Below are 8,473 nucleotides of genomic sequence, written 5' to 3'. Positions count from 1 at the left end.
AAGATATCCAGAGAAGCGTTGGGGCAGAAGAGGCAGCAAGAGCTGCCCGGCTGTGCAAGTCCGAGGCCCCGGCTGAAGGCTTGGGTGCATCAGCCACTCTCCCAGTTTTGTCTCACCGGGAAGATCTTCCTTCAGGACACAGCGAGTGGCATTGAGTGCGAGTTTGCAGGTGGCACCGAGCAGAGTGCTTGGAATTTGGAGTTTATTTTTGACAGTAGAGTCCAGCTCCCGCGGCACCCGAGGGGGTGAGATTCCCGTCTTGTTGCCTGCTGCCGGTGCTCTTCCCTTGCAGAGCGTGCATCTCTCCCGGGGCAATGCCGGGACCGGCTGCTCTGTGAGGCTGCCCAGTGCGCTGGCGCCTGCACGCCCCTGCGGCCTGCTTTTCTGGATGGCTCCTTGCTGGCCTGTCTGGGGGGAGCTGTAGCCTTCTGGGGCCTCCTTGATGTTGTGGTGTTGGGGCTTGCGCTGACGGCACCTTTGCTCCTTGCTGAGGGGACGGCCTCCTCTTGCCCCTAAAGCCCCTAAAGGCAGACCCGGCTCATCCTGAATGCGGAAGCGCATAGCTGGATGTCACTTTCTCTGGGACTATTGAGCCTGAGACTGACAAAAAAGAACCATGCAAAAGACAGATTACGGTCAACCTCTGACTAGCATCAATACTGATGTTCATCTCAAAATGAAAAGGGCTAATTGAATTTGTTTGAAAAGTACGGAATTACTCAACTTTGGGGTGACATGGGTGACTACATCTGTCAGAGCCACCTCAAGGCCTCGTGGAAGTGTTAGTTCTCCCGCAAAGAGGTCCCACGCTGTGTAACACTGCAGCAGCACTGGAAGACCCAGGCTAAGGTTCTTCCACCCAAACTTAAGCATTTACTTGGATTTTCCTGAATATTTTGATGCTGCAACAAAGTCCCCTTTTTCCTCCAGATGAAGCCTATTTCTGAGGGAACTAGTGTGTTTTCGATCACAAGGAGCACTGGTGAAAAATACCTGGTCTGTTCCAGCACGACATTGAAGTTCTGAAGTGAAACATTGGTGCTGGTGGATGGGCGAAGCATGAGAGTCTTTGCCCTCAAATACGTGCCTTCTTATGAGAGCCAGCAGAAGGAACAAGGAAGGTCAGTATCACTGCAAAGCTACGCTTTGGAGTGTGCTGCCGTTCACCTCTTTTCCTGCCCTTGGCGTTTTCCTGGGGCGAGGGCGAGGGCTACCGCTCGAGATGCTCCCTTGCTCCCATTCTGCATCTCACCTGTGTGAGGCTCTTCGCCAGCGGAGCTCCTCTCCAGCATGCTGGGAGCACTTGCTTGCCACCCAGGGTCTTGGGGGGTGGGTGAATCGTGTCTGCAGGTGGCTCAGCCCCATCTAACAGGGTGACCACGGGGGCTCACAGCAGCCCACTTTATCAGCTAAGCCGACACAGGGTCAGCTGCCAGGAGCGCGCGGCAGGACAGCGAATGCCGGTTCAGTTACTGTGCCTGCTGCTTGCTGCAAATAGGTCTCAAGGCTACAGATTTTCCAGTGTATCCCATAGGCTAACCTTCTCTGTGTTTGGAATTACCTGTGGTAGGGATTTCGGAGAAACACCCAAAACAAAAAGATGACGTGCTAAATGCCATTACTTTTTTCCTTCTCTCTTTGGCTGCTGCTAGTAATTTCTTCCTGCTCTCCAACAAAAGGATCACCCAAAGTGCAAACCGAATGCGTCTGAAAAGAGTTTACAAAGTTTTAAAGGGCAACACATATATGTATTTTCTTTCTGGCTCTGGGGTTTTTGTTTGTTTATTTGATTGGTTTGGTTTTGTTGGTTTTTTCCATTCATTTTAAACATACCTGCAAGGTCCATATGTATTCTCAGGGTTCGTCGGAACGGTGCTTCTGGTATTACCTCCTTCTCCTACCCCTAATTTGCTGTACCTTCCCCTTCCCTCCCTCCTTTTGTAATACTCATTTTTACATTAATGCACAGGCCTTTTTTCCCTCTGATTAAACGAACTCGAATCGGACTTCACGTTTCCCCTGACTCTACGTCAGCAAACTGTACATTTTTCACTAATGCGTTAGGCAGAAATTGTGTTAGGCATGATCAGAGTTTTCCTCTACTTGCTTGAGAAACGCCCGGTCAACCTTTCACCCATTGCTCCTCTATAAGAATCACCCTGGCGCTTTTCCAGAACCTGTTCCCCACCGTCACTGGACAGTTCCCTGAAGTCCACTGGACACTGAAAAGCAGATATATGATTGCCTTTTCAAAGTGTATTTCAAATGTTTTGTCAAAGAAATAATTTGAACAGCACTAAAATATGGGGACTATTTTTAAATGCCCAGCATCTGTGGTAAAAATACTCTCTTTTTGGATTGTTCTACAGCGCAGGAGGTTTCCGAGGACAGGCTCATAGTGATGTTTCTGTGGCTGTCAACTTTTTCACTCCTTTCCCCATATTCTTTCTGTGCAACACCTGCCTTTCTCTTTGTTTTCACTTTTGTTTTAAATAAGCAACATCGTGAAGGATCGCACTGAATAGGGGAGTGCAAGGACTTTCAATAATTTCATGCTCAACCCCACCTCCTCCAACCAAAACCCTTAATCAAAGGCTCTGGGAGCCAACGGGCCTGACCCTCCAAGTCTTGCGTTGTTTCTTGCAGGAAATGGACATTCTCAGTCACGGTTTGTTTCACGCAGATAACACCGGCACTTAACTTTTGGTATGGATTGAAAATTTACTTTCACCAAACCGCTCTGCTTAACTATTCTGGTGTCTTTCATTGCAAGTATAGCTTCACTTTTCCTGAAAGCTTGGTAATACGAATTAACAGTGCTCAGATTTTTTTTCCCATTTCCATTTCTTGGTTGTTTTTTTTTTTTTGTATTTTAAGATGGAAGTATCACCAAAACAATTAAGACAATAAAAACCAAATTTCTGCTCTATTGTTAGGGAAAAGCTCCCTTTCCCCCACAGTAATGCTACACAGGGCATACAAAGAAAACAAGACACCTCTTCTGACAACGGACAGCAGCCGGGGGAAGGAAAGGCGGGGGGCGCCAGGAGACCCGACAGGAGCCGGCAGCCCGCGGGACAGCGGCTGAGGGGACCCGGGCGGGGCCGGGAGCAACGGCGGGAGATTTGAAGTAACCGACGCCAGCCCTCAGTCGCCGAGGCGAGCAGCTCCGGGGCCGGCAGGGTCCGCAGCCAAGCCTCCAGCGCGGTGTGCGGGGGGGTCCCGGAGCGGGGGAAGGCGGGGGCCGCCGGGAGACCCGACAGGAGCCCGCAGCCCGCGGGACAGCGGCTGAGGGGACCCGGGCGGGGCCGGGGCCGGGACCGGGACCTACGGCGGCCGAGCCGCGCCCCCAGGGCCCCTGGAGAGCGTTGCCGACCAGGGCGGACAAACAGGGCGCGGCAGCTCTTCCGGCTCGACCAGGGAGCGATGGGACCCACCCCGCAGAAGGCCATGGCCTCTCTGAGCGCTGCACCCACCACGACTGACGCACCTTTGCAGGCAGAGCTCCCAAGGGAACAGGCCGCTACCCCGGTGTCGGTGTCGGGCTGCAGCAGGGCGTGCCCTTCTCGTGCCGGTGCCGGACACGCTTCCCCTTTCAGGCAGACAGCACACGTGATGCAGAGGATTCCCTCTCCTCTCTCTACCTGGCTGAACCCGGTGACTTAAGGGATAGGGGGCAACAGCAAAAAGCTCCTGCCCCAGGGCAGCAGGTGCATCTCCTCCGTCACCGCCCCACCTTCCCGGGTGCCCGTGCATAATAGGTACGAGGCTCTGCGAGTGGAACCGGACAATGGTGCATCTAGCTTGGAGGTGTCGCCAAGGTTAAGCCTGCCTATGCCCTACATCAAAACCGCTTCCATAAAGTAAAAAAGGCTGACCCTTGTCATAAGAGACTCTCTTCTGCGGGGAAGAGAAGGTCTGATATGCCAACCTGATCTGCTTCTTAGGGGAGTCTGCTGCCCCCCTGGGGCCCGGGTTAAGGACTATGACTTCATACCCTGGTACAGCCCTTGGGTTATTAGCCATTATTGCTTTTTCATGTAGCCTTTGTTGCACTCTTGCTCACCTCAGTAGAACACAGCTGTGGCTTTCCACAGAAACCACCAGAGGATGTGTTTCTGCACAGAAGGAGGTATGGGGTGCAACTATACCGAGGTCATAGTGAGCAGAAAAGGCTGGCAGGAGAGCAGAGCCCCAAGACATGAGGGCAGAAGGTGAGGAGTGGATGAGGCCAGGCCTGGGCTACTGAGCGATGTGGCACAGGCAGGGCCTGGAGACCTCCCCACAGCAGAAAAGGGCTGAACAGCTGTACCCTCTCCACCAGACCCCATGGACCTCGGGCTGCAGCAGAGTCATGAGGGGAAGGTGTGCACAGCACCAGGAAAAAGAGAACGCATCACAGGTGGCAACAGCAATGCCAGCTGCGCTGCTTGTAATGGGGGACTAAGACTTCTCCTGCAGTTTTCATAGCTCAATTTTCTTCTTTCAAACTTAGGCTACTGACAAGTGCTTCCAAGTCCCCTTGGGGCAAGCACATGCCCCAGCTGCTGGACCAGCCCCGCTTTCGCTGGCTTCGGAGGCACCCTAATGCTGCCGGCGGCATGGCCTCTTCTGGGCTGAAGAGGCCTGGGAGCCACTGGCCTTTCTCTTTGGGGGGCGTCAAGAGGAACGCCAACTTCGAGGCGCTGCCGGAGGATTGGCGAGCGCGGGTGAAAAGGAGGAAAACCGCGTCGAGCACATGAGGCACGCCGTGCTCTTTTTTCTTTCCGTTCCTCACGTGAGCGGTGCCTGCCCCAAACGGGAGCGAAGGGGCTGCTGCTGCAGCCCTGGGCAGAGGGACCTGCCACTGCTGCTGCCTCACCCAGCTCCTCCTGGGGCCGCTCCTGCTCAGCAGGGACGGGCTCAGATCGGGGGCAGCTGGGAACCCCGTGGAGGGCAGCCTGGGTTGGTCCTCATCATCAGAGCTTGCAGGGCTGCTGGAGGAGGCCAGGCTGGAGCTGGGAGTCTTTTGCTGGGAGCTGCCGGAGCTGGAGCAGCTGGAGCTGGAGCTGGAGGCGCTGGAGCTGCTGGAGCTGGAGCTGGCTGCAGGGCTGTTGTCCTCCTCCCCAACAGCATGGAGCACAGCAGCCTCTGTGAGAATCTATAAGATTCACCCTGGTGCTTTTTCAGAACCTCTTCCGGTGCCGTGGCTGCAGCAGGATTTCCTGTGAGAGGAGCCGCTGCCAACGTGGGCCTGGGGCTCTGGAGAGTCCTTGGCCGATGGTGAAGCATGGGATCAGGGAAAGGCACCAGGAGAAGGGGAGAAAGCATCACCAGAGAGACTCTGTCAGCGAAAAAGGAATTTATTTCCTTTTATTTCAGTTATTGGCAGCTAGAGCCCTGCTAGTGCTGCCGGCGGGGTGGCCTCTTGCAGGGCTGGGGAGAGTCCTGGGGGCTGGGAGCCCTCCTCTTTCGGGGGTGCCAGGGCTGCCCACGTGAGTGATCCCTGCCCTCACCAGGAGCAGAGGGGCTGCGGCTGCAGCCCTGGGCATAGGGACCTGCCACCGCCACCTCCTCACCCAGCTCCTCCTGGGGCTGCTCCCGCTTGGGAGAGATAGGCACAGATCGGGGGCAGCTGGGACCCCCACGGTGGCCAGCCTCCAGTGAGCTGGGTTGGTCCTCATCATCAGAGCTTGCAGGGCTGCTGGAGGAGAAGGCCAGGCTGGAGTCAGGAGACTTCTGCTGGGAGCTGGAGCTGCTGGAGCTGCCAGAGCTGGAGCTGCTGCAGCTGCTGGAGCTGGCCACAGGGCTGTTGTCCTCCTCCCTGGCAGCATGGCAGCGCAGCAGCCTCTGGGCCTCCTCCCTGCACTGGCACACAATGATGCTGATGACGCTGTGGATCACCTGTGCTGTGTATTCCTCGAGGCAGAACTGCAGTGTCTCGACCATGGTCTCCACATCTGGACCACAGACACACAGGGCGTGCAGGATGGTACTCTCTACATTCCTTGCCAGCCACCATCGGGACCCATATATTGCCTGCAGCTCCCGGCGCAGCCAGGGCAGCACAGGATCAAGGAGACGCTCTTGTCTTTGAAAAAGCTGGGCCCAGACCTCGGGCAGGAGGCCACCCACGGCCTCTGGCCCTGCAGCCCCCTGCTCAGCAGCGGACACTGTCAACTGTGGAGATGATGGAGGGGATGCCACAGGGAGACTGGGGCTGTTTTCCCTCTCTGACCCTGCAGCCCCCTGCTCAGCAGCGGACACTGTCAACTGTGGGGATGATGGAGGGGATGCCACACGGAGATGGGGACTGTTTTCCGCTGGGTGGCCGGGAGCTCCTCCTGCTGGACTGCTGGCATGTGGCAACTCTTCTGTGTGGACGACACACTGCAGATAGTCGTCTTCTGCCTGCACAGAAAACCTGACACACTCTATCGGTCTTCTGCAGAGGGGGCACTCTGGTTTCCTCTCTGTCCAGCGCAGGATGCAGCCCAGGCAGAATTGGTGGCGACAAGGCATGGCATAAGCAATGTCATCTCGAGCATCACGGCAGATGGGGCAGCTCCACGCTGCCTCCGTGGCCATGTCCGTGCTCCGCAGGGGGCTGGGGAGAGCTGAGGATGAGCTGCTGCTACGCCTTGCTGGCACTGGCGCTGCCAAAGGTTGTCGCACACTGCAAAAGGGAGAGCGGCCATAGTCACTGGCTGTCCTGCAGAGGGCAGGAAGAAACGTCCAGGCCCCTCGAGAAGGACTCCCTCCTGGCTCCCTGAGCCCCACGGCCGCCCTGGGGGGATGTTTCCCTACCCAGCTCACCTCTGGTGTTTCTAGCGTGTTCCACGGTGCCCGGCTGCCTGAAGCAGGCAGGGCTGGGGAAACACAGGGTATGGCTCCGGGACAGGCACCGAGAGCTGCCGACGGCAGCCCCCAAAGCACCACCCAGCACCAGGAGAAGCCTCGCTCCACCCTCCAGGCCTCGCAGGCACGCTCGGCAGGAGTCCAGGCACGAGCCAGGCTGGGGCAGGCCCCGCCGGCGCCCAGATATAAGCAGCGAGGGACGTGAGGTCACAGTCCATTGCTCGCTGATGCCAGAATCCACTGCCAGGTGACGGCACCCTGCCCCACACGGCGACGTCACAATGGGCCGTCCACCCCCGCAGCACTACTGCCTCTGCATGCACATCTGGGGCCATGGCAGCACCACTTTCCCCTCCCTCTCCTCACCTGCGCATTCCTTTCGCCATTGGTGTTTCGTGGCAGTCCCCAAGGCCTTGGCTGTGTCTTCTCTTCAGACCCTTCAGATGCCCTTGTACTTCACATTCTCCAGGCCAGCCTCCTACCCAAATAAACAACTCAGCCCTAAGCACTGTTTTTCCCCATTGGTCCCACTTGGCTCCATCGAGTCCCAGGTTTGCACAGCATGCTTTAGGCAACGTCAAACTTAAATGATGTTACAGCGATAGTTGCCCTGGTGCCCTTCTCCTTGCAAGACTCCACGTCCCTGCGTGTCTCTAGTGCTCCCCTCCAGTCAATCTGTGCGTTTGAGCCATCTCTCGGGCAACTCCCCTTCACCAATGGTGAAATCCAGCCATTCCTCACAGTGCTGTTTCAATCTTTCACAGCCTTCTTGCAACACCATGTGCAGCCATTTCAGATGTTCAGCAACCAGCCAGCCTGCATCCTGGTTATTGGTCTGCAGCCATAAATCCTTTCACTCAGATCTCGTTGCTGGAACATAAAGGAGTGCTCCTATCCTTAACGCTCAGGGGAAGAAAAGTGGGTATCAGGGAAAAGTAGAGAATACAAATGGATTAGATTAGATGGGATGGACTAGTAGATGGATAAGGAACTGGTGGAATGGCCGCCTCCAAAGAGTTACAGTCAACGGCTCAAGGCCCACATGGGCATCAGTAAGGAGTGGTGGGGTGTCCCTCAAGGGTCCATCCTGGGACCAAGACTGTGGAGTATCACAGGATCACAGACTGCTAGGGGTTGGAAGGGACCTCTGGAGATCATCTTGTCCAACCCCCCTGCTTGAGCCGGCTCCTAGCCCACAAGGACCATCAGGGAAAGAGCCTCCTTCGCCAGCAGTGCCGTCAGTGGACGGACGGGCAAGGCAGGACGGGGGCACCCTGCGCACAGGGTTCTCCTGTGCTTTGGCTGGGATGCTGCCTGCCTCTGCCAGCACCCCGTGCCTGCACGTGCACACGCGGACGCACGCGGGGCCCCCCTTGCCTTTTGTACCCACGGCCTTGCCCTGGGGACAAGCGTCGGAGATTGGCCTGGGTCTGGCCATAGCTTGGCCCCCACAGGTGGCCCGGTCACTCCTGCAGCACGAGGAGCTGGAGGACGCCAAGCTGCGTGGCCTAGGGAAGCCTGCACACCTCCAGGGCTCGGGGCCGCCTAAAGCTTTCCCTGGCCTCTGCGGGAGCCGCCACACACTTACTCTTGCCGTGCTCTCCCCGGGAGGGGCGGCCCTGCCCGCCGCTCTGAT

The sequence above is a fragment of the Phalacrocorax carbo genome, chromosome Z (genome assembly GCF_963921805.1).
Source record: "Phalacrocorax carbo chromosome Z, bPhaCar2.1, whole genome shotgun sequence".
NCBI classification, from domain to species: Eukaryota; Metazoa; Chordata; class Aves; order Suliformes; family Phalacrocoracidae; genus Phalacrocorax; species Phalacrocorax carbo.
The sequence above is the reverse complement of the archived record's forward strand: the minus strand, read 5'-3'. Positions refer to the sequence as shown.